The 25,925-nt window shown below is 36.8% G+C and overlaps 1 long non-coding RNA gene across 1 annotated transcript in view; it reads left to right on the forward strand.

Annotated features, from left to right (window-relative positions):
* LOC117096676 overlaps positions 1 to 19,387 on the forward strand; it is a 40,168-nt gene extending 20,781 nt beyond the window's left edge. The window contains exons 2-4 of the long non-coding RNA XR_004442585.1: positions 4,620 to 4,729; positions 7,549 to 7,763; positions 19,223 to 19,387. This is a non-coding gene — a long non-coding RNA (uncharacterized LOC117096676). The remainder of the gene's footprint in view (positions 1 to 4,619; positions 4,730 to 7,548; positions 7,764 to 19,222) is intronic.
* Positions 19,388 to 25,925: the final 6,538 nt, after the last annotated feature.

Raw genomic sequence — 25,925 nt, forward strand, 5'->3', positions numbered from 1 at the left:
TGTTATTTTTTTTACTTCTGAAATTACTATTTGAACCATGAGTGAGTTGCATTTAATTTGTTTGGCATTTACTTCCCCAAAATTATCATATAATATTGAGAATTCATGTAGAATCAAATGCAATCTCACTTTTGAATACTATAAATCCACTTTCACTTTTAGCTTCATAATTAACCAATTTCTTATGCTGTAAATATAGATATTTTATTAAAATCGTATTCATTTCAATTTTGTGATGCTGTGTAATCAATTGGGGCTTGTTTTGTTTTGTTTTTGATCATCTCACATATTTCTGTAGACTCCTGAAAAGCATTATGGAGCTGTTCACTAAGGTTATGGTGCCAACCAAAACAGCCTGATTTTAGAAGTGGTTTGAAATGCCTAGCCCCTGAGAATGCTTCCCAGCACACATGGCTGCTGGTTTTTCTCTTCATTTTGTCTTTTTCCCACCCAGAGAACAGATAAATTAGTTATGCCTGTATTATAGTTTAAATGTATAATCATCTTGTATAACCATCTCTCCCCAAAAGATAGTGTATTACATACTGTGTTAATATTCCAGGGCTGCTGTAACAAAATATCACAAACGATGTGACCAAAACAATAGAAATGTATTATCTCACATTTCTGTAGGCTAAAAGTCTGAAATCAATATGTCTGAAGAGCTGGTTCCTTCTGAGGGCTGTGAGAATCTTTTCCATGCTTCTCCCAAGCTTAGCTTCCAGTAGGTTGCTGGCAATCTTTAGCATTTTGGTTTTTGCTGTATCACCCAGATCTGCCTTCACCTTCACATGGTGTTCTCCCTGTGTTTATGTGCTTGTGTCCAAGTCTCCCTTTTTTAGGACATCAGTTATGTTGGACTAGAGACCCACCCTACTACAGCATGATTTTATCTTAACTAATTGCATCTGCAATGACTATTTTCAAATAAGGTCACATTCTGAAGTAATGGGAGTTAGGACTTCAACATACAAACTTTAAGGGGGATACGATTCAACCCCCAGCACATATATTGGATTCTGATTTTTTAAAATTAATGGCCTCTGTACAATGAATGTTTATTTCAATCTAGTAACTCAGGAAAAAGGCCTCTCTCAATGTCCCTGTTAGCAATAGGTAGCACAACATAACTAGCATACTCTGTTTTGCATCCTATGCTAAGAGTTTTCTCCTCAAGCCAATATCTTGTGTCTGGTGGATTTGGGAGACAGAAGGGATAAAATATGTCATCCTCTTTTGTACCAAAGCATATTCATATTTTTGCTTGTTTTATTCCATATTTTTCATGCTCTTTGACATTAGAACATTCTTTCTGTTTTTTTTTCTTCTCTCTCTCTCTCTCGTTCTTTCTCTGAAGGTTTTCCACAACTAAGAATGTTGTACATTAACATGGGAAAGCCCAAATTAAAGGAAGCTAGTGGTTTGGCAGTTTAAAATAGTTTAGAAATAGTTTTGGTAAAATATATTTCCACCGTCATGTTTTAACTTGTTTTAATAGGCTGAATATATCCTTTCATTAGTTGTAGAGCAGCCTGTGAATATTTACCTGTCGGTTAGGTGCATCTATTACAGGGAACACAGAGGAGAGATTCTTTAACTTTAGGGCGCTGTTCATTTGCTGAGAGTGGGTTGGTTAAAACCCAAGTTTGGCTCACCTTAGTGGAAAGTCACTCAGCGGTAAGAGGGAGAGAAGAGTGGTCCTATTTCCTTGTCTGTGTAATGAGTATTTAGTTTCCGTGGTCATTGTCAGTTCACGTCAATAACAATTGTGTTGCACTAGAGTTCTACTTTGTATCCCACCTTCTGGCAGCTGTCCTTTCATTTTGCTTTCTTAAATGGCACATTGAAGACATGCTGATTTTATTTTTGGGTGGGCCTAGGTTAAAATGTGAACTTGCTAACTCTATCACTTGCGTTGCTTAAAAGTTTTGCAGTTTCAATTTCCTCAAGTACCAGGTGGAGATACTAGGATTTATCTTACCATTTCATAGTAGGGAGGATTAAAACTAAGTAAGATGGCATATGGAAAATATAAAGTGCAATGCCTAATTTCCACTCATTTGGGAAAAATAATTCTTCTTGAGATATTTGATAATTTCTTTCTTTCTCATTAAAATTTGACAATTTTGCCATATTTACCATGTATTAGTATTTTTTAAATTTTTGTGAGTACATATAAGGTCTACATATTTATGGAGTTCATGAGATATTTTGGTTGGGCATGAAATGCATAGTAATCATATCATGGAAAATTGGATATTCATCCCCTCAGGCATTTATCCTTTGTGTTACAAACAATTCAGTTATACTCTTTTAGTCATTTTTAAATGTACATTTAAATGATTATTGACTATAGTCCCCTATTGTACTATGAAATACCAGGTCTTACTCATTCTTTCTAACTACTGTTTGTACCCATTAACCATTCCATCTCCCCAAACTTCTGCATTACCTTAACTAGCTAGCTCCTGGTAAACATTTTTCTATAATCTATCTCCATGAATTCAATTGTTTTGATATTTAGCACGCACAAATAACTGATAACATGAGATGTTTGTCTTTCTGTGTCTGTCTTATTTCACTTAACACAATGATCTGGAGTTCCATCCCTGTTGCAACAAATGACAGAATCTCATTCCTTTTTATGGATAAATGGTACTCCACTGTGTCTATGTACCACGTTTTCTTTATCCATTCATCTGTTGATGGACACTTAGGTTGCTTCCAAATCTTGGCTATCGTGAACAGTACCTCAACAAACATGGGAGTGCAGGTATCTCTTCGATATAATCATTTTCTTTCTTGTGGGTACATCCCCAGCAGTGGGACTGCTGGATCATATGTTAGCTCTACTTTTAGGTTTGTTGAGGAACCTCCAAACTCTTCTCCATAGTGGTTGTTATATTTCCACCAGCAGGGTATAAGGGTTTCCTTTCCCTCATATCCTCACCTGCATTTGTTATTGCCTGACTTACATATAAGAGCCATTTTAACTATGGTGAGCTGATATCCCATTGTAGTTTTGATCTGCATTTCTCTGATGATCAATGATGCTGAACATTTTTTATATGCCTGTTTTCCATTTGTCGGTCTTCTTTTGAGAAATGTCTATTCAAACATTTTTCCCATTGTTTAATCAAATTATTAGCTTTATATTTCTATAGAGTAGTTTGAGCTCCTTATATATTCTGGTTATCAATCGCTTGCCAAGTGGGTAATTTGCAAATGTTTTCTCCAGTTCTGTGAATTTTCTCTTCACTTTGTTGATTGTTTCCTTTGCAGTGCCGAAACTTTTTAACTTGAAGTGATCCCATTTGTCCATTTTGGTTCTGATTGCCTGTGCTTGTAGGGTATTGCTCAAGAAATTTTGGCCCAGGGCAGTGTGTTGGAGAGTTTCCCCATTTTTTGGTAGTAGTTTCATAGTTTGAAGTCTTGCATTTAAATCTTTACTGCACTTATATTTGATGTTTGAATAAGGCAAGAGATAAAAATCAAGTTTCATTCTTCTGCCTATGGATATTCAGTTTTCTCTGCACCATTTGTTGAAGAGGCTGTCTTTTTCCCAATATATGTTCTTGGCTTCTTTGTCACAAATGAGTTTACTATAGGTGTGTGGATTTGTTTCTCAGTTCCCTGTTGTGTTCCAATTGGTTTATGCGTCTGTTTTATGCCAGTACCATGCTGCTTTCGTTACGATAGCTCTGTAGCAGAATTTGAAGTCAGGTAATGTGATTCCTCCAGTTTTGTTCTTTTTACTTGGGATAACTTTGACTATTCTGGGTCTCTGATGATTCCATATAAATTTCAGAATTTTTAAAACAATTTATGCAGAATATCATTGGTGTTTTGAGGGGGTTGCATTGAATGTATAGACTGCTATAGGTAGTATGCGTATTTTAACAGTATGGATTCTTCCAACCCATGAACATGAAATCTCTCTCCACTTTTTGTGTGTCCTCTTCAATTTCTTTCCTCACTATTTCATTGCTTTCACTGTAGAGATCTTACACTTGTTTAGTTAAGCTAATTCCTAGGTGTTTAAATTTGTTTCGGCTATTTTAAATGAGATTACTTTTACATTTCTTTTTCAGATTGTTCACTGTTGTCATATAGAAATGCTACTGATTTTTGTATGTTGAATTTTTTATCCTGCAACTTTACTAAGTTTATCAGTTGTAGTCGTTCCAGATCCTAGAGGAAAGAATTTCAGTTATTCCCCATTCAGCATGATAATTCTTGTGTTTGTTTTAGATTTCCAATCCAAGTTCCGTTCATAGTGTGGAATTCTTTCTTCTATTATGCTATTGATTATCATTTTTGATGTGCATTCTGTTTCCATCTTTTAAATTGCTTATTGTTTGCAGATTATTTCTTTGTGATATATTTTTCTATATAGCAAATGGTCTCCTTTGTTTCAATTATTTTCTTCGGCTCTGTAATAGGATGTGTCTAGTCTTTCTTCTATTCAATTTGTGTTTTTCACAATGGTATTTGCACTATGTATTGCTTCTGAATGTGATTTTATTGGGCATGCTTGGTTGACTTCCTGGCATCTATTCCACTACTCCCCATTATGTAGTAGCTATAAGGTTTGTGTATTTGATTGATTCTTCTCTTAGTTCTAGGCATGGAACCCAAGAGATCTCTGACAATTCATACATTTTACCCATCTTAGCATAGCTGGTTTAGGACTGGACAACAAATCTTAGCCGCTTCAATCAGATTCATAGTAAGTACTGAAATGGAAAACTCTTTCCTCTTCTAGGCACTGTTAAATATTTTTTAATATTTATGTTAAATTTTTTTTGATGTAAACTGTGTAACTACTTCAGCTATTTTACTTTGAGAAAACTTAAGCAGAGAACAACTTCTACTTGACAAGGTGAGAAATACTGAGAGAGAAAATGGGAAACTAAACAGAAACCCTGATCAAGTCTTCCTTTGAGTATAACTTAACTGAAATTTCCAGTCAGACAAAGTGTTTTCTTCATCAGGTCAATTACTTTGAATTAGATTTTATTCATTTAAAACTTGCAACATTTTAACCTATTCACTTTTCTGTACTGTCACTACCATTTATTTCCACTGATTTCTTGTCTTTACTTGTTATAATTATAATATATTCTTTTATCTAAGTAAAAATAGATGATAATCATTTCCTAAATCTAAACATTTCCTATGAAAAATCTTTGGGACACAATTACATATTTCCTTTCACTCTTTTATAGCACTTCCATAATTTTGTAATATTTCAACCACTTTCTTTGTATTCATATTTACAAAAGGTTAATTTAGAGGTTTTTATTATGCTTGCTCATGGTAAGTGGCCTCTACTCGGATTGCTGCACTCAACGCTTTGCAAGAGGGAGCAAGTGAGCAAGTAAGTGTGGGATCCAGCCAGCTATTCCAGGCACTGACACAAGAGCACGCTCTGTGCAGGGCCCGTGGCCAGACCAGGAGTGTCACCCTGAGGGGAACATGGTGGCTCCCAGGTGAGGATGCCCATGACCCTGAAGCCCTAGAGGGGGTGTTACAGTGGTCTCTATTAGTTCCACTGTTCTCGGATAGTGGTGTGTTAGCAGCTCAGTTGACCCCTTGCCTCGTCGCATGGGGTGACTGCCCTCTGCTGGCAAAAGCTAAGGGCTGGTGTGACAGTATTTCTCAGTACCTGTGCCATGTGAGTTCTGAGCTCTTGTCTGGCATCAAGAAGAACTGAGGTCACAGGGACGGGTGAAGGATGGTGAAGGTGGAGAATTTTATTGAAAAATTAAAATGGCTCTCAGCAGAGAGGGGACCTGGAGAGGAGACTGGAAGGGCAGGTCATCTTCCCCGAAGTTAAGCTGTCTCTTCCCTGGAGTCGAGTTGTCTCCCCATCTACCAAGTGAGTCTGGGGTCTTTATAGGCACAAGCTGAGGAGTGCATGCTGATTGGTTTGTGAGTACGCAAAAAAGGTTAAAGTGAAGACACCACTCAAAGGTGGGCATAACAGTGTAGAAAACCAATTAGGAAAGGGTAGGTATATGTAAAATAGGTAAAGGGTGGGAATCAATCAGAGAAAAGCACACCGAACGGGAGGACAATTTCTAAATCTGGTCTGAGGATTAAACTTGTAGCTTGGCTTTCAGGCTTTAAACCATCTTTGACTTGGAGGTGGGCTGTTACTGTGTACTCTCCTCTATCTTCCTAGGCATTTGGCTGCCTCCTGTCACTGTTAATGGGTTACAATTATGCCGTTTTCCACTTGATTCTTGGACTACTTTTGAAATCGTATATTTTCATATATTTGGGGTTTGTTGCCTTTTATTTGTTTTGTAGGATAAAAATATTTTAAGACTTTTCTATTCATTATTTGTATCTATTTATTTATATTTATTTATTTATTTGAGACGGTCTTGCTTTGTCACCCAAGCTGGAGTGCAGTGGTGTGATCTCGGCTCACTGCAAGCTCTGCCTCCCGGGTTCACAGCATTCTCCTGCCTCAGCCTCCTGAGTAGCTGGGACTACAGGCATCCGCCATACAATTTTTTTTTTTTTTTTTTGAGACGATGTCTCGCTTTGTTGCCTAGGCTGGAGTGCAGTGGCGCGATCCCAGCTCACTGCAAGCTCCGCCTCCTGGGTTCATGCCATTCTCCTGCCTCAGCCTCCGAGTAGCTGGGACTGTGGGCACCCACCACCACGCCCGGCTAATTTTTTGTATTTGTAATAGAGACGGGGTTTCACCGTGTTAGCCAGGATGGTCTCGATCTCCTGACCTCATGATCCACTTGCCTTGGCCTCCCAAAGTGCTGGGATTACAGGTGTGAGCCACCGTGCCTGGCCTGTATCTCTTAATTATAGAAAGTCTCTGTTGATATTGATTCTTTGCCTTTCGTGTGTTGTAAATTTTTTCTGTTGCTTAGGTTTTCAATTGAAATTGTATTAGTTAACTATTTTTTGCATATTGTAATGTTTTTCTTAAATTTGTGACTTTATAACATATTTTACTTTGTCAACTAGAGTTTATAGCTAGTGTTTATTTGTTATAACTGGGTACTTTTTTTGTATTAAATAAGGTTTTTATTCTAAAGCCACTTCAAATACAAAGGAATAAAACTATTCTCATTGAAATAATGTATAAATGTTATATTCACTGAGAAGTCAAATGCAATAATGATTGTGGATTCAATGCCTCATGTGATGTTTTACTTGTGTTCTCTACACAAAGCTCAGTTTTTTTATACATATAAATATATGCTATTCAAGTGCTATAAAAGTCACTTGCTTTTATGTGCTCTAGAGTCATTAAAGTTTTTAACAGTATTTGAAATCCTTTACCTTCTTCACTTTAGATGATTATAAAATTTAAACTTTTAGAAGTAAGGTTTGGTTAAGCAACCCAAAAATTTCAATGGCTTCACAAGACAAATGGTTATTTTTTGTTGGAGCAATAGTCAAACACAGATCCGATTATCGGGATTAGATAGCTTTCCTGGGCATCTTTTCTCCCAGTGGCAATTTAGGGTTTGAGCCTCTTTGATCCTTTGGCTGACTTGTTCTTTGCCTGTGTAGTCCTTTTATTCAGATGGAAGATGGGAAAACACAATGCTATATACTTTGGAATATTGTATGGGCTTGTAATCAGCATACTTAATTTCAAGCCATTCCTTGGCCACTCAATGGTCACTACTAAATCACACAACCCACCCAACTGGAGAATTAAATTAAATATCTGGAGCGATTTAATGAACATGCATTTGTAGCCACAAAAATGAAGATACAAATAAGTAGGTGATGAATTTTTACTAAAATTTGATGATTTTCTACAGAAATAAATTTGAATCTATTCAGTATATAACTTTAGGTTAGTGTCAATGCATTTAATTTTTTGTCTGCAAAATCTGCTCAAGTACATCCTTGTTCAAAGAGCCACTTGCTACTTAGTGACCTTAACTGAAACATTAATTGTTTTGTGTGCCCAAATTTAATAAAACCCAGCTATCAGGAATGATGTCATGGAAAACATTGTTATTTAAATGCGAAGAGTTTGTTCCAGATCCTGCTGTTCACTGAACAATAAGCCAATCACCGAGACAGTGAGTATTGCCAGGGAAGAAGCCTTTACTTGGGTGCTGCGACCTGGGAGATAGGAGATCAGTCTCCAATCCATCTCCCTGGTCAACTAAAATTAGGGATTTATGTAACAGGGAAGACATATAACCATGTATGGGAAAACGGGAATTAGGAAGGGGTAATGAAGCAGAGTTCATCAATAGGAAGCAGATGGTTGGCTAGTTAATAATGGCAGGTGAGGGATCTAGCATCTCATTGTCTAGATGTGTTGATCTGGTAAGTTTCAATTCCTTGATGCTATCTGGGAGGTTTGGTGGCTGGTTTCCTGAAAAAGAAACTCACATAAGACAAATGTAACTTTCTCAGGTTTCAAGATGGAACAGTAAATGTCTATGTTTATTCAAAAGAAACCATAAACATCAGTTCTATGGGACATTTGGATAGGTTTCAACGTGACTTATGGAAATTAGTATTAGAGACATTTTGAATATTAGTTGCAATAAAATAGTAGTTAATATTTAAGAGGCTGTGCTAAATTATTTACATTCAATCAAATTGCTTAAGATGCAAAATAATATATCTGTACATTTATATTCATATACATAATTATATCTCCATCTATCTACCTATGAAGATAAATGAATAAAGTGATCATATCCTTTTATTTTAGTCTCTGATCATCCTAACAATCTACCCATTAAACTCAATCTGATTCCTAACCTCTGCAGACTTCTTTATCCTCAGCTGAACCACTGGACTCTCATTTATAGGCTTAGTTCTCTTTCATCCTTATGACAAATGCTCTGGTCATTCAGGAGTAAGATAAGGAACTCAAATTTACCCCTTGATATTTATAATAATGTTGCCTTCACTTTGTGCTATATTCTAATTCTGCACTAATGCCTATTCCTTGAAATATGGGCTGGACTTCACACCTCACTTCAGCTGACTGGTATTCTGTTTTACACTTTGAGTCTCAGTCCTGGTTTATAACCTCCCTGCTTTTTATTTTATTCTAAACATGAGGTGACATCTTACTATTTCTGGGTTCCTATTAGTACTATTTCCCTAATCCTATACTTCCATCTGATGGCTAGGACCGTGATACCCTATGCTAATCATCTCTGCTATGACCTGCCTATGTCAAAACCCAGCTTAAAGTTGTCATGGTTCATCAGACTAGCCTTTCCCTAAATTGGACCTTACTTATGACTACTAAAGTCAGCCACCCTGAGAGCTACTTGTGGTCTTAAATCTCTAACTAATAAACTACATCAGGCTCTTGTCCTTCAGGCCTTTCCCTAATCCCAGGTCCTATCTAATTCTAAACATTTTCACCCACCATTTTACTCAGTTCTCCTCTTCTTGCTAGGACCATATGCGGGATTGTGCCCGGTCTCAGGTAAAAATATTGTATGTGTGTGTATGTGTGCATATTAATGTGTGTATATCTATGAGCATATGTGTATGTATTTACTATATTTGATAATAAACCATTATGCAAGAGACATTAATTTTGTTGCTTTTGCTCACTTATCTTCATATATTTATTTTAATTGCATGCTCACTTGAAACAGCTTAACTTTCTTTGGTTAATTTTTAAATTATATTTTATTGGTTGCAATCACTGTTGTCTTCCCTTGTTTGTTTATGTTATTAATGTCAGGCCTTCAAAGAACTATGGGAATACTAATTATAGTTTGAGTGTGCAGATTGGGCCATTCATGCGATTATTTATTTCCTCAAACATTAATTTACTACTGTGTAGAAAGGTGCCAAAGTATTCTGAACCCACACTAAAGGGTTGCGTAGCATCTTGTGGGCTTCACTTTGGAAAGAATGGCAGGATCAAAGAGACCAAAATATCTGATTTGTTCCATATGTTATAGCTCATCCCTCATGACAGAGTGGAGACTTGTCAATATTGCTTCTATTGCCCATGGTGAGTGACATGATCAAATATTTCAGGCTCAGTATGGTCCTGCTTGAGATCTTACTCTGGGAATGCTAGAAGAATAAACATTACACTTCTGAAAGTTTCACAAATGTTTGTCAAAGATTTTGTGCTACAACTGAGGATATACATACTTGTTTTTGGTCTATTGCTCAGTATAATTATTATTTATAATTTATATCTTCATATCACCTGTTCGTTAAAACTCCAAGCCTGTGTCTCTAGTCTTTGTCAAATAAAATTGAACTCCTATTTTTCCCATTTTCACCCAACAAAATAAATCTACATGACCTCTTTCTCTATTTGTCTTTAACCTAGATCCTACTACACTATTCTCTTCACCTCTATTGTTTCTTTCTTTATTATTATTATTATTATTATTTTCGAGAGAGAGTTTTGCTCTTGTTGCCCAGGCTGGTGTGCAATGGTGCGATCTCAGCTCATTGCGACCTCCACCTCCCAGGTTCAAGCGATTCTCCTGCCTCCACCTCCTAAGTAGCTGGAATTACAGGAGCCCGCCAGTATGCCTGGCTATTTTTTTTTTTTTTCATATTTCTAGCAGAGATGGGGTTTCACCGTGTTGGCCAGGCTGATCTCTAATTCCTGACCTCAGGTAATCCACCTGCCTTGGCCTCCCAAAGTGGTGGGATTACAGGCATGAGCCATGTGCCTGGCCTCTGTATTGTTTCTTGATCGTCTCTCGTGAATACTCTCCCTCACAGAATAGGAACAACTGTTTTGAACCCCTCCTCTTAGATCATATCTTCTTGTTTTAATTTCTCATTTTATTAAAAAATAGTTTTAGTCAATATTCTCATTATAATTTGCAATAATACTTCCTTGTGTTTTAAAACATTGTTATACATCTTCCACAGTAGACCAAAAACCTCATGAAAACAAGTCCGTTGGTAGAGCAAGTACATTTGTTAATCACATAATCACTCTATCATGAATAATATCAGCATATAATTATACACCAATGTCTTAAACAGTAGAATATCTGAGCATACTTTAGATATAATAATACATATTCCTCAGCCAGAGTCAACCTAAAGATAAAAGTACCCAAATTCCTTCCTTCCCTCTACTATCTACTCATATCCCTGCAGGTTTTCCTGTCTTTCACATGACCCTCCATGGTAAACTGTTAAGACTTGCAATTAACCGCTGAAATCACCTGCTGGTAACTCTCACTGGCTGAACCCAACCAGATGCCAGAGAGCAAGAGAGCGACTGACTTACTTTATTTTTTTTTTCCATTTTTGAGCACTATATTTACATCATACATAATAAGTTGTGTATATTTCTCAGATAGAAAAGTCATGGTGAGTTAGAAGCTATTTCTTAAATTTTAATGTGAACAGTAAACTGGGTAATTTGTCCTGCAGAGATTTTTTTCAGGATATCTGGAATAAAAGTCTGAGTTTCTAAATGTCTAGCAAGCTTACCAGTAATACCAATGTTTTGGGCTCAAGAAGAATATTGTGCCAAACATCAAATAAGTGGAAGAGCCTGAGTTTTTCCCAGTTTTTCTGACCTGTAAACAAAGATGAGAGCCGTAATTTCCGAAGAGAGATATATGCAAAAAAAATTTAAGAAGGAAGGGAAGCTTCCAGATTAAATGTGACGGTTTATGCACATTATCTGGTAAATCTCCCTAAGATACTTAATAAAGAAGAGAAAAATAATTAGCTCTATAATAGAAAAATCTGTCAAATCTCTATGGCCGAGTAAATTTAACATCAACTGTACTAGGACAAATCTTTATCATGTGCTAATTTACACAGAAAAACACAACATCACTGCTGTGATATTGCTCCCCCCACAAAGTAAATTATAAACTAAATTTAATTATAAAGAAATGTCAGTTCTATGCAAAGTTCAAAATACAGATGTCTCCCATGTTCTGTAAATTGTTTTACTTTTATTTTAAGTTCAGAGTTACCTATGCAGGATGTGTAGCTTTTTTACATTGGTAAACCTGTGTCATGGGGTTGGTTGTAGAGATTATTTCATCACCCAGGCATTACACCTAGTATCCTTTAGTAATTTTTCCCACCTCTCTCCCTCCTCCCACCCTCTGCCCTCCGATAGGCCCCAGTGTGTGTTATTTCCCTCTATATGTCCGTGTGTTCTCATCATTTAGCTCCCACTTATAAGTGAGAACCTGTGGTATCTGGTATTCTGTTTCTGCGTTAGTTTGCTAAGGATAATAGCCTCCAGCTCCATCCATGTTCCTGTAAAGGACATTATCTTATTATTTTTTATGGCTGCATAGTATTCCATGGTACCACATTTTCTTTATCCAGTCTATCATTAATGGGTATTTGGGTTTGTTGATGTCTTTGTTACTGTGAATAATGCTACAGTAAACATATGCATGCATGAGCCTTTATAATAGAACAATTTATATTCCATTGGGTATCTACGCAGTAATGGGATTGTTGGGTAGAATGGCAGTTCTGTCTTTAAGTCTTTGAGGAATCACCACACTCTCTTCCAAAATGATTGTACTAATTTACACCAACAGTGTAAAACAATTCCACCAACAGTGTAAAACAATTCCCTTTGCTCCACAACCTAACCACCATCTGTTATTTTTTTACTTTTTAATAAGAGCCATTCTGTTGTGAGACAGTATCTCATTGTGATTTTGATTTACATTTCTTTTTTTTTTTTTTTACCATATTTAACTTTTATTGTAGAATACATACTAAACAATTTGTAACAAATTCTTGTGAATCTTTATAAAGCTCCAAATTGAAGATCCCTTCTGAGGTTCTACGTATACATATGGATATAGACTTGCATATATATATGCATACACTGTGTATGAAGTACATATAATATTTCATATTGTTGGCTAAAATATGTGCTACCAATACATATATATATATATGTATATATGCAGACAAATTTCCAAACACTATGCTACACCTGTGCTTCAATCCAAATGGCTTAAATATTATATTATATATATATATTTTTTTGCTATTTTTTTTATTATACTTTAAGTTCTAGGGTACATGTGCATAACGTTTATATCATGTATAACTCCCCAATGCAATCCCTCCCCCCCCCCATGATAGGCCCCAGTGTGTGATACTCCCCTTCCCGAGTCCAAGTGATCTCATTGTTCAGTTCCCACCTATGAGTGAGAACATGCGGTGTTTGGTTTTCTCTTCTTGTGATAGTTTGCTAAGAATGATGGTTTCCAGCTGCATCCATGTCCCTACAAAGGACGCAAACTCATCCTTTTTGATGGCTGCATAGTATTCCATGGTGTATATGTGCCACATTTTCTTAATCCAGTCTGTCACAGATGGACATTTGGGTTGATTCCAGGTCTTTGCTATTGTGAATAGTGCCGCAATAAACATACGTGTGCATGTGTCTTTGTAGTAGAGTAATTTATAATCCTTTGGGTATATACCCAGTAGTGGGATGGCTGGGTCATATGGTACATCTAGTTCTAGATCCTTGAGGAATCGCCATACTGTTTTCCATAATGGATGAACTAGTTTACAATCCCACCAACAGTGTAAAAGTGTTCCTATTTCTCCACATCCTCTCCAACACCTGTTTGTTCCTGACTTCTTAATGATTGCCATTCTAACTGGTGTGAGATGGTATCTCATTGTGGTTTTGATTTGCATTTCTCTGATGGCGAGTGATGATGAGCATTTTTTCATGTGTCTGTTGGCTGTATGGATGTCTTCTTTTGAGAAATGTCTGTTCATATCCTTTCCCCACTTTTGATGGGGTTGTTTGTTTTTTCTTGTAAATTTGTTTGAGTTCTTTGTAGATTCTGGATATTAGCCCTTTGTCAGATGAGTAGGTTGCAAAAATTTTCTCCTATTCTGTAGGTTGCCTGTTCACTCTGATGGTACTTTCTTTAGCTGTGCAAAAGCTCTTTAGTTTAATTAGATCCCGTTTGTCAATTTTGGCTTTTGCTGCCGTTGCTTTTGGTGTTTTAGACATGAAGTCCTTGCCCATGCCTATGTCCTGAATGGTACTACCTAGATTTTCTTCTAGGGTTTTTATGGTATTAGGTCTAACATTTAAGTCTCTAATCCATCTTGAATTAATTTTCGTATAAGGGGTAAGGAAAGGATCCAGTTTCAGCTTTCTACTTATGGCTAGCCAATTTTCCCAGCACCATTTATTAATAGGGAATCCTTTCCCCATTTCTTGTTTCTCTCAGGTTTGTCAAAGATCAGATGGCTGTAGATGTGTGGTATTATTTCTGAGGACTCTGTTCTGTTCCATTGGTCTATATCTCTGTTGTGGTGCCAGTACCATGCTGTTTTGGTTACTGTAGCCTTGTAGTATAGTTTGAAGTCAGGTAGCGTGACGCCTCCAGCTTTGTCCTTTTGACTTAGGATTGTCTTGGCAATGCGGGCTCTTTTTGGTTCCATATGAACTTTAAAGCCGTTTTTTCCAATTCTGTGAAGAAAGTCATTGGTAGCTTGATGGGGATGGCATTGAATCTAAATAACCTTGGGCAGTATGGCCATTTTCACGATATTGATTCTTCCTATCCATGAGCGTGGTATGTTCTTCCATTTGTTTGTGTCCTCTTTTATTTCACTGAGCAGTGGTTTAGTTCTCCTTGAAGAGGTCCTTTACATCCCTTGTAAGTTGGATTCCTAGGTATTTTATTCTCTTTGAAGCAATTGTGAATGGAAGTTCATTCCTGATTTGGCTCTCTGCTTGTCTGTTACTGGTGTATAAAAATGCTTGTGATTTTTGCACATTAATTTTGTATCCTGAGACTTTGCTGAAGTTGCTTATCAGCTTAAGGAGATTTTGGGCTGAGACGATGGGGTTTTCTAAATATACAATCATGTCATCTGCAAACAGGGACAATTTGACTTCTTCTTTTCCTAACTGGATACCCTTGATTTCTTTCTCTTGCCTGATTGCCCTAGCCAGAACTTCCAACACTATGTTGAATAGGAGTGTGAGAGAGGGCATCCCTGTCTTGTGCCAGTTTTCAAAGGGAATTTTTCCACTTTTTGCCCATTCAGTATGATATTAGCTGTGGGTTTGTCATAAATAGCTCTTATTATTTTGAGGTACGTTCCATCAATACCGAATTTATTGAACGTTTTTAGCATAAAGGGCTGTTGAATTTTGTCAAAAGCCTTTTCTGCATCTATTGAGATAATCATGTGGTCTTGTCTTTGGTTCTGTTTATATGCTGGATTACGTTTATTGATTTGCGAATGTTGAACCAGCCTTGCATCCCAGGGATGAAGCCCACTTGATCATGGTGGATAAGCTTTTTGATGTGCTGCTGAATCCGGTTTGCCAGTATTTTATTGAGAATTTTTGCATCGATGTTCATCAGGGATATTGGTCTAAAATTCTCTTTTTTTGTTGTGTCTCTGCCAGGCTTTGGTATCAGGATGATGTTGGTCTCATAAAATGAGTTAGGGAGGATTCCCTCTTTCTATTGATTGGAATAGTTTCAGAAGGAATGGTACCAGCTCCTCCTTGTACCTCTGGTAGAATTCAGCTGTGAATCCATCTGGTCCTGGACTTTTTTTGGTGGGTAGGCTATTAATTGTTGCCTCAATTTCAGAGCCTGCTATTGGTCTATTCAGGGATTCAACTTCTTCCTGCTTTAGTCTTGGGAGAGTGTAAGTGTCCAGGAAATTATCCATTTCTTCTAGATTTTCTAGTTGATTTGCATAGAGGCATTTATAGTATTCTCTGATGGTTCTTTGTATTACTGTGGGGTCAGTGGTGATATCCCCTTTATCATTTTTTATTGCGTCTATTTGATTCCTCTCTCTTTTCTTCTTTATTAGTCTAGCTAGCGGTCTGTCAATTTTGTTGATCTTTTCAAAAAACCAACTCCTGGATTCATTGATTTTTTGGAGGGTTTTTTGTGTCTCTATCTCCTTCAGTTCTGCTCTGATCTTAGTTATTTCTTGCCTTCTGCTAGCTTTTGAATGTGTTTGCTCTTGCCTCTCTAGTTCTTTTAATTGTGATGTTAGAGTGTCCATTTTAGATCTCTCCTGCTTTCTCTTGTGGGCATTTAGTGCTATAAATTTCCCTCTACACACTGCTTTAAATGTGTCCCAGAGATTCTGGTATGTTGTATCTTTGTCTCATTGGTTTCAAAGAACATCTTTATTTCTGCTTTCATTTCGTTATGGACCCAGTAGTCATTCAGGAGCAGGTTGTTCAGTTTCCATGTAGTTGAGCGGTTTTGATTGAGTTTCTTAGTCCTGAGTTCTAGTTTGATTGCACTGTGGTCTGAGAGACAGTTTGTTATAATTTCTGTTCTTTTACATTTGCTGAGGAGTGCTTTACTTCCAATTATGTGGTCAATTTTGGAATAAGTGCAATGTGGTGCTGAGAAGAATGTATATTCTGTTGATTTGGGGTGGAGAGTTCTATAGATGTCTATTAGGTCCGCTTGGTGCAGAGATGAGTTCAATACCTGGATATCCTTGTTAACTTTCTGTCTCATTGATCTGTCTAATGTTGACAGTGGAGTGTTGAAGTCTCCCATTATTATTGTATGGGAGTCTAAGTCTCTTTGTAGGTCTCTAAGGACTTGCTTTATGATCTGGGTGCTCCTGTATTGGGTGCATATATATTAGGAGAGTTAGCTCTTCCTGTTGAATTGATCCCTTTACCATTATGTAATGGCCTTCTTTGTCTCTTTTGATCTTTGATGGTTTCAAGTCTATTTTATCAGAGACTAGGATTGCAACCCCTGCTTTTTTTTGTTCTCCATTTGCTTGGTAGATCTTCTCCATCCCTTTATTTTGAGCCTATGTATGTCTCTGCATGTGAGATGGGTCTCCTGAATACAGCAGACTGATGGGTCTTGACTCTTTATCCAGTTTGCCAGTCTGTGTCTTTTAATTGGAGCATTTAGTCCATTGACATTTAAGGTTAATATTGTTATGTGTGAACTTGATCCTGTCATTATGATATTAACTGGTTATTTTCCTCGTTAGTTGATGCAGTTTCTTCCTAGCCTCGATGGTCTTTACATTTTGGCATGTTTTTGCAATGGCTGGTACCAGTTGTTCCTTTCCATGTTTAGGGCTTCCTTCAGGGTCTCTTGTAAGGCAGGCCTGGTGGTGACAAAATCTCTAAAGCATTTGCTTATCTGTAAAGGATTTTATTTCTCCTTCACTGATGAAACTTAGTTTGGCTGGATATGAAATTCTGGTTTGAAAATTCTTTTCTTTAAGAACGTTGAATATTGGCCCCCACTCTCTTCTGGCTTGGAGAGTTTCTGCCGAGAGATCTGCTGTTATTCTGATGGGCTTCCCTTTGTGGGTAACCCGACCTTTCTCTCTGGCTGCCCTTAAGATTTTTTCCTTCATTTCAACTTTGGTGAATCTGGCAATTATGTGTCTTGGAGTTGCTCTTCTGGAGGAGTATCTTTGTGGCGTTCTCTGTATTTCCTGAATTTGAATGTTGGCCTGCCCTACTAGGTTGGGGAAGTTCTCCTGGATGATATCCTGAAGAGTGTTTTCCAACTTGGTTCCATTTTCCCCCTCACTTTCAGGCACCCCAATCAGACGTAGATTTGGTCTTTTTACATAATCCCATACTTCTTGCAGGCTTTGTTCTTTTTCTTCTTTTTTCTTTTGGTTTCTCTTCTCGCTTCATTTCATTCATTTGATCCTCAATCGCTGATACTCTTCTTCCAGTTGATCGAGTCGGTTACTGAAGCTTGTGCATTTGTCACGTATTTCTCGTGTCATGGTTTTCATCTCTGTCATTTCGTTTATGATCTTCTCTGCATTAATTATTCTAGCTATCAATTCTTCCACTCTTTTTTCAAGATTTTTAGTTTCTTTGCGCTGGGTACGTAATTCCTCCTTTAGCTCTGAGAGGTTTGATGGACTGAAGCCTTCTTCTCTCATCTCGTCAAAGGCATTCTCTGACCAGCTTTGATCCGTTGCTGGCGATGGGCTGCGCTCCTTTGCAGGGGGAGATGCACTCTTATTTTTTGAATTTCCAGCTTTTCTGTCCTCCTTCTTCCCCATCTTTGTGGTTTTATCTGTCTCTGGTCTTTGATGATTGTGACGTACTGATGGGGTTTTGGTATAGGTGTCCTTCCTGTTTGATAGTTTTCCGTCTGACAGTCAGAAGGACTGTCTGTTGGTCTGTTGGAGATTGCTTGAGGTCCACTCCAGACCCTGTTTGCCTGGGTATCAGCAGCAGAGGTTGCCGAAGATAGAATATTGCTGAACAGCGAGTGTACCTGTCTGATTCTTCCTTTGGAAGTTTCCTCTCAGGGGTGACTCCACCCTGTGAGGTGTGGGGTGTGTCAGACTGCCCCTAGTGGGGGATGTCTCCCAGCTAGGCTACTCAGGGGTCAGGGACCCACCTGAGCAGGCAGCCTGTCCATTCTCTGATCTCAACCTCCGCGTTAGGAGATCCACGGCTCTCCCCAAAGCTGTCAGACAGAGTCGTTCGCGTCTGCACCGGCCCCCGCTGCTTCCCTTATTGGACTGCAGCTGTGTGCTGTCCGCAGAGGTAGAGTCTACAGAGACAGGCAGGCTTCCTTGAGCTGCTGTGAGCTCCACCCAGTTCGAGCTTCCCAGTGGCTTTGTTTACCTACTTAAGCCTCAGCAATGGCGGGCGCCCCTCCCCCAGCCTCGCTGCTGCCTTGCGGATCGATCACCGCAGACTGCTGTGTTAGCAGTGAGGGAGGCTCCGTGGGCGTGGGATCCTCCTGGCCAGGTGTGGGATATATTCTCCTGGTGTGCCTGTTTCCTTAAAGCGCAGTATTGGGGTGGGAGTTACCCGATTTTCCAGGTGTTGTGTGTCTCAGTTCCCCTGGCTAGGAAAACGGATTTCCTTCCCCCTTGCGCTTCCAGGCGAGGCGATGCCTCGCCCTGCTTCAGCTCTCGCTGGTCAGGCTGCAGCAGCTGACCAGCACCGATTGTCCGGCACTCCCTAGAGAGATGACCCCAGTACCTCAGTTGAAAATGCAGAAATCACCGGTCTTCTGTGTCACTCGCGCTGGGAGTTGGAGACTGGAGCCGTTCCTATTGGGCCATCTTCGGTACAGCAATTTTGATTTACATTTCTCTAATGATCAGTTATGTTGAGCTTTTTTCATATGATTGTTTGCCGCATGTATGTCTTTTTTTGAGAAATGTCTGTTTATGTTGCTTGCTCTCATTTTAATGGAATTGGTTTTTTTTCTTGTAAATTGGTTTAAATTCCTTATAGGTGCTGGATATTAGACTTTTATCAGACACATAGACCAGTGGAACAGAATAGAGAACCCAGAGATTAGATCACACACCTTCAACCATCTGATCTTCGACAAACCTGACAAAAACAAGCAATGGGGAAAGGAATCCCTTTTCAATAAATGGTGTTGGGAGAACTGGCTGGCCATATGTAGAAAACTGAAACTGGACCCCTTCCTTACACCATATACAAATATTAACTCAAGAGGGATTAAAAACGTAAATATAAAACCCCAAACTAAGAAAACCGTGGAAGACGACTGAGGCAATACCATTCAGGACACAGGCATGGACAAAGATTTCATGAGAAAAATGCCAAAGGCAACTGCAAGAAAACCAAAAAATTACAAATGGGTCCTAATTAAACTGAAGAACTCTGCACAGCAAAAGAAACTGTCTGCAGAGTGAACAGACAACCTACAGAATGGGAGAAAGTATTTGCACTGATTTACTTTCACGAAGTCAGTTTGTGAAAGAAAAAGAGAACAAGTGGCATTTGAAAGGCAATGGCTAATTTCTTATGAAGCAATGAAGACTTTGGAATCCAATAGAGTTGAGTGCAAATGTGAGCACACTGCTTTCTTACTGTATAACTTTGAATAATTCACATAAATGTTTGAGTAGATTTTCTGATACCAGTACTCATCACTTAGGATTGTGATCAGGATGGAAGTATTATGGTCTAAAAGTTCCACATACAATAATACCTGGCATCTAACATTTAACAAGCGGTAATATACTTATCTTCCCATTTGAATTAATGCATTTTAACCTTGAAATATAAAGGAATTTGCTAGGTCATACTGACTAATGACAAAGGTTAAATTGATTAAAGTTTCTGTACTTAGATTTGCCTGATAAAATATAAAAAAAATACTATCTATTTTGATTTCATAAGCCTGGCTACTCTAGCTGTACTTCAGAGAATTTTATAAAATATTTCAGAAAGAAGAATGAATTTTTATTTTATCAAATCCGTACATACAACACTAGGCACTGGGTGATTGCCTCCATCACAATGCTTAGAATACATTATCCCATAATCAGAGTTCTTTTATATAAGGATGATAGGAAAATAATTGACAAATGCATTTAAATCAATCTAAAAATTTTGGAGGAATAAGAATTCACTAAGTTTATATCAATGTTTATAGAATGAAAATCAACAGCTATAAAAGCATTTATTTGTTGCATCTTTTATTTTAACAGCAATTCATTATAGCTAGACCTAACTAATAAGCAAACTATGTTGCAACTAGGATCAGAATCAACATTGAGCCTAGTCAGTGAAAAGGCACATAAAAATTAAATTTATCAAGAAAAAGTTTGCTTGTGCAATGTACAACACAACTGTGTTAAACTTAGAAAATCATTATTAAGAAATAGCAGATATTTGCCTCGACTTCAGAATATGATCTTAAAAATGAAATTTGAAACATCTTACATTGCATCCTTGATTTCTGAAATGAATATTATTCAGGATAAAACTGTCTTCGCATAAGAATTACTTTCTCAACTTTAACAATAAATTAAAGTGACCAAAGATTGTATGAATGGTATAGCATCGATATAATGAATAAAATCTTCAACTGTAAGTTGCAAGAAGATGCTAAATACATATATTTTTTCTCTAAGTAGAGCTGATCACTTGCCTTCTGGCTTCTTCTTAATATATTCACATATATTAATTAGCATCAATTTTGGAAATCAAAATAAATATTTATTTATTATGTGGACGATGGGAATATGAAAACCACAAAGGCTCACCATTACTCTGGCCAATATTCTTATAGTTAATAAACATATTTTCTTGAGAAAACTATAGTGGTTAACGCTATTCAAGGAGGAACTGTAGAATTTTAAGATCTCATGGAAGCTGTACAGTAATATTTCATTAAGTAATGATCTCTTCAAGGGGCAATAATACGAGAAGCTTATAATATACAAAATAATGATGATATAGCAACTGAGAAGACTACTTTAATATTCTGATATTTCTTCCCTCCTTCCTCCCTGCTGCTCTTCTCATTTCTTCATTTTTCATGCATCAGTCTTTTACATTCTCCTTTTGCCTTCTTTGCTCTTCCTCTATGGTTCTCCATGATATTTCTATTTTCCCTATTTATATGGCTTACATATGTTTTGGATGTTTCTTCTTTCCGTTCTTTCTGTTCTATTTGATTTTCAAAGCCAAATCCAAATAGCGGTATCCTTTTTCTTCTAAATTGGAACAGTGTTTACATGTCTTAACCATTTCAACACACCTTTTACATTATCATACACCTATCAGAGGCATATATCATGCTCTCCATCAACTTATACATTTTTGTGTATACATTCTGCAGCTATTGGTATGCAAACACTTCAAAAATATAACCAATCATTGTATTCTGCACAACCCTTAATCATTTATATTGATTAAAATAAATTTTTGAATAAACAGTTTTGTTCCCAACTACAATTTACAAATTTCAGATTGTGCAATTAATTTTGCAATTAAATTACTCTTGATTTATAGCTACTTTTATTATTTATTATTTTGATACATTAGACTTGCATACATTTATGGGGTACATATGAAATTTTGTTTCATGTGTAGAATACGTAATGACCAAGTCAGGATATTTAGGGTATTCATCAGTCTTAGTATTTACAATTGCTATGTTTTGAAAGATTTCAAGTTTCCTCCTCTTGGTATTTTGAAACATAAAATTCACTGTTCATGTATAAACTATAGTCAGGGTATTTACTTGTCTGTGTGTACTTGTCTGGTTTTGGTATCAGGATAATGCTAACCTTGGAGAAAAACCTACAAATAATTTTCTCCTCTTCAGTTTTTTGTAATAGTTTGAGTATAATTGGTATGGATTTTTATACATTTGTTAGAGTTTGACAGTGAAGCCATCTGGTTGGGGCTTTTCTTTCTTGGGAGATACTTTATTACTGATTCAATCTTACTACTTGTTATGGTCTGTTCAGGTTTTCTATTTCTTATTGAATCAATCTGGGTAGGTTGTGTATGTCCTGGAATTCATTCATTTGCTCTAGGTTGTTCAGTTTTTTAGCACATAGTTATTTATAAGAGACTCCAATGATCTTTTGCATTTCTGTGGTATCAGTTGTAATGTCCCTGTTAGCATTTCTGATTTTGTTTATTTGGATCCTATATCCTTTTTGATTGGTTAAACTAGCAGTTCATTGATTTTATCTTTTTTAAAAGTCAACTTTTTATTTTATTGATCTTTGGATTGGTTTTTTTAGTCTTTATGTCATTTAATTCTGCTCTGATATTTATTATGTCCTTCCTTCTAGCAATTGTGATTTTGGTTTTTTCTTCCTTTTTTAGTTTCTTGAGGTGCATTGTTAGATTGCTTATTTGAAATCTTCCTACTTTTCGATGTAGGCATTTATTGTTATAAACTTCACTCTTAGAACTGTTTTTGCTGTATGCTGTAGGTTTTGGCATACTGTGTTTCCATTTTTTATTTGCTTTAAGAATTTTTTAAAAAATTTTCATCTTAATTTCTTCTTTGATCCAATGGTTGTTTAAAACATGTTTAGTTTCCATGAGTCGGTATAGTTTTCAATGTTCCTCTTGGCATTGATTTCTAGTTTTATTCCATTGTGGTCTAAGAAAATACTTGATATGATTTTGATTTTTAAGAATTTGTTGATACTTTTATGTGGCCTAACATATGGTTTATTCTGGAGAATATTCCATATGCTGATGAGAGGAATGTGTATTCTGTGGTTATTGGCTAAAATGTTTTTTAAATGCCTGTTAGGTCTATTTGGTCTATTGTACTGTTTAAGTCTGATGTTTTCTTGTTAATTTTTGTCTAAGTTATTTGTTTAATGCTGGGAGTCTGGTATTGAAGTTCCCAATGATTATTGTATCAGACTCTAGCTCTCCCTTTAGATAGGAATATTTGCTTTATTTACCTGAGTGCTTCAGTGCCAGGTGCATATATGTTTAGGACTGTTATAGCCCCTTGTGGAATGAATCCCTTTATCATTATATAATAACCTTTTTGTTTATTTGTACTGGTTTTAGCTTAAAATCTGTTTTATTTGATATAAGTATAGCCTCCCTGATATGGTTTGGCTGTGTGTCCCCACCCAAATCTCATCATGAATTGTAATTCTTAAAATCCTCAAGTGTTGTGGGAGGGACCCAGTGGGAGGTAATTTAATCATGGGGGCTGGTTACTACCCTCATACTGTTCTCATGATAGTGAGTGAGTTCTCACAAGACCTGATGATTTTTATAAGAGGCTTTTCCTCCTTTGGTTTGACACTTCTCCTTCCCGCCTCCATGTGAAGCATGATGTGTTTGCTTCCCTTTCCACCGTCATGGTAAGTTTCCTGAGGCCTCTCCAGCCCTGCAGAACTGTGAGTCAATTAAACCTCTTTCCTTTCTGAATTACCCAGTCTTGGGCAGTTCTTTATAGCAGTGTGACAATGAACTAATGCACTCTCCATTCATATTATTAGCCTTGTGTCTTAACTACTATTACTTTACTTCATGGGCCCTATGGTTCTGCCATGCCCCTGTGAGGAACTAGGGCAACATAGATGAGCTGTGCAACTCTATTGTTTTTCTTTACTCATATTCTCTTTTTACATATGTATTCTATGCAATTCTTGTTTCCTGGTTTAGTAATAAATCAAATTTCAAGTGAAATAAGTCTAATTATTAGTCACACCAGTTGGTGAACCCAAACATTCTTTGAGTGAGTCCAGATCAGCCCTTTGCGATTCATTTTAACTAACAGCATTGCTTCAGGTGGTATTTGTTTTATATAACAACTAATAGTATCTATGCTCATTGGCCTTTACTTTTATTATAAGGAACCCCATAATTTAGAAACAACTTGAGAAAAATACTAAGCAGCATATCTCCAAGACTAATATTTTGCGAAAGACCAATCCTGTAACAACAACTCCCTATCAGACTTTCCTACTTGCATGTCCAACATGAGTTAGAAAATAGACTCACATTCAAAACTGTCCTCTATGTTTCTACTCCTTTTCTTCCTCCGGCTGCATATTTTTTTCTCAACATTTGAAATTTTAGGTGCTTAAATTCTCCCTCATCTTTGATCGCCATAGAATTTTATAAAGTTGGTGGATCATAGAGGTAATCTAGTCCAAACTGAAGTCCATAAATATCCTGCATTTAAATATTGAAGTTTTAGCTTTATAATGTCTACATTAATAACAGACTCTATAGTTTGCTTTTCCATTCCACTTCTGCTACTATCATAAGAACATGGCTTTATTTCCTCATACATACATATTATTGTAATGACCTCTAATTAATGAAGTTTCTAGTTTTCGTTTTAGTGATCTCTAGTCCCAACATTCCATTCCTCATTCTCCAGCATGCACACACACATTTCCATGCTGCTTTTCAACAAAATATTTATTTCCTGCAGTGTAGCAAAATAAAATGATTCTAAGTTCTCTTTTATAAAATCTGTTAGCTATTATAATTCCTTCACTCACTTCCCCCTTTGTAATAAAATTTTCCCTGTCCATTAAAATAATATAGGCTCAGTAGAATGCTTAAAAAATAAAGATCCATATGAAAAATTTAAAGTCATGGGTAAACATATAATTTAGTGAAAATTATGCTAACATTTTGGCTCATTTTCTCTTTGTCTTTGTAAAATTACATTAGTCTTGGATTTGTTTCTTTTCCTACCCCTATCACAAAAGATGCTCCTCTTCATCCATGGTTACTATTTTAGTGTGCCCTAAAGGATATCCCAGCTGATATGTCAAGCTATAGTTGTAACTTCTCTAAAATTATGACCTTCTTCTATCAATGATGTTGTCACTACATGGTAATGAAATCTTAAGATACTATAAATAGTTTGGTATTTGATTCTTATATTTAATAATGAATCCAGAGATTTCAGGGAAGAAATAAAGTTGATATTGTTTGGATATCTGTTCCCTTCAAATCTCGTCTTGAAATTTGATCCCCAGTGTTGGAAGTGGGGCTTATTGAAAGGCGTTTGCGTCTTGCAGCACTCCTAGTTCCTCCAAGATCTGGTTGTTGAAGAGTCTGGAGTCTCCCTTTACTCACTTTTTCCTTCTCTCTCACCAGCTTTCCCTTCTGCCACGAGTGAAAACTTTCTGAAGGCCTCATCAGAAGCAGATGCTGGCACCATGCTTGCACAGCCTGCAAAAGTGTAAGCCAAATAAACCTCTTTTCTTTATAAATTCCCCATAGTATTCCTTTACAGCTATGCAAATGGACTAAGATAAGAGTTGATCCCCTTCAACCACACAGAAAAAAGCTTCCACTTTATTGAATTTTCTTTATTTACAAACAAAACTCTAACAATAATAGTATACAGAGAATTAAAGAATACAATTAATCATATGCACTGACTTAGAAAAGGAATGCACATGGAATGGCAAAATAGAGAAGGCTTCGTGTGAGTGTGTGGGGGAGGCAGGATAGGGTTATCTGGGTCTTTAAAAAAACACTTAAGCAGAGAGGGCTATGAGAAGGCTTAAGAAAAGTACACAGGTAGAAATACACAAGAGTTATAAAAATAACAAATAGTCTTATGTGATTACAACTTGGCATATATAATTTAGCGGAAGCATTTTCTACTTCTGAAACAAATTATTATTAACACTTCCTATAATAGGTTTATAATTAC

The sequence above is a fragment of the Trachypithecus francoisi genome, unplaced genomic scaffold (assembly GCF_009764315.1).
Source record: "Trachypithecus francoisi isolate TF-2019V2 unplaced genomic scaffold, Tfra_2.0 Lachesis_group14, whole genome shotgun sequence".
NCBI classification, from domain to species: domain Eukaryota; kingdom Metazoa; phylum Chordata; class Mammalia; order Primates; family Cercopithecidae; genus Trachypithecus; species Trachypithecus francoisi.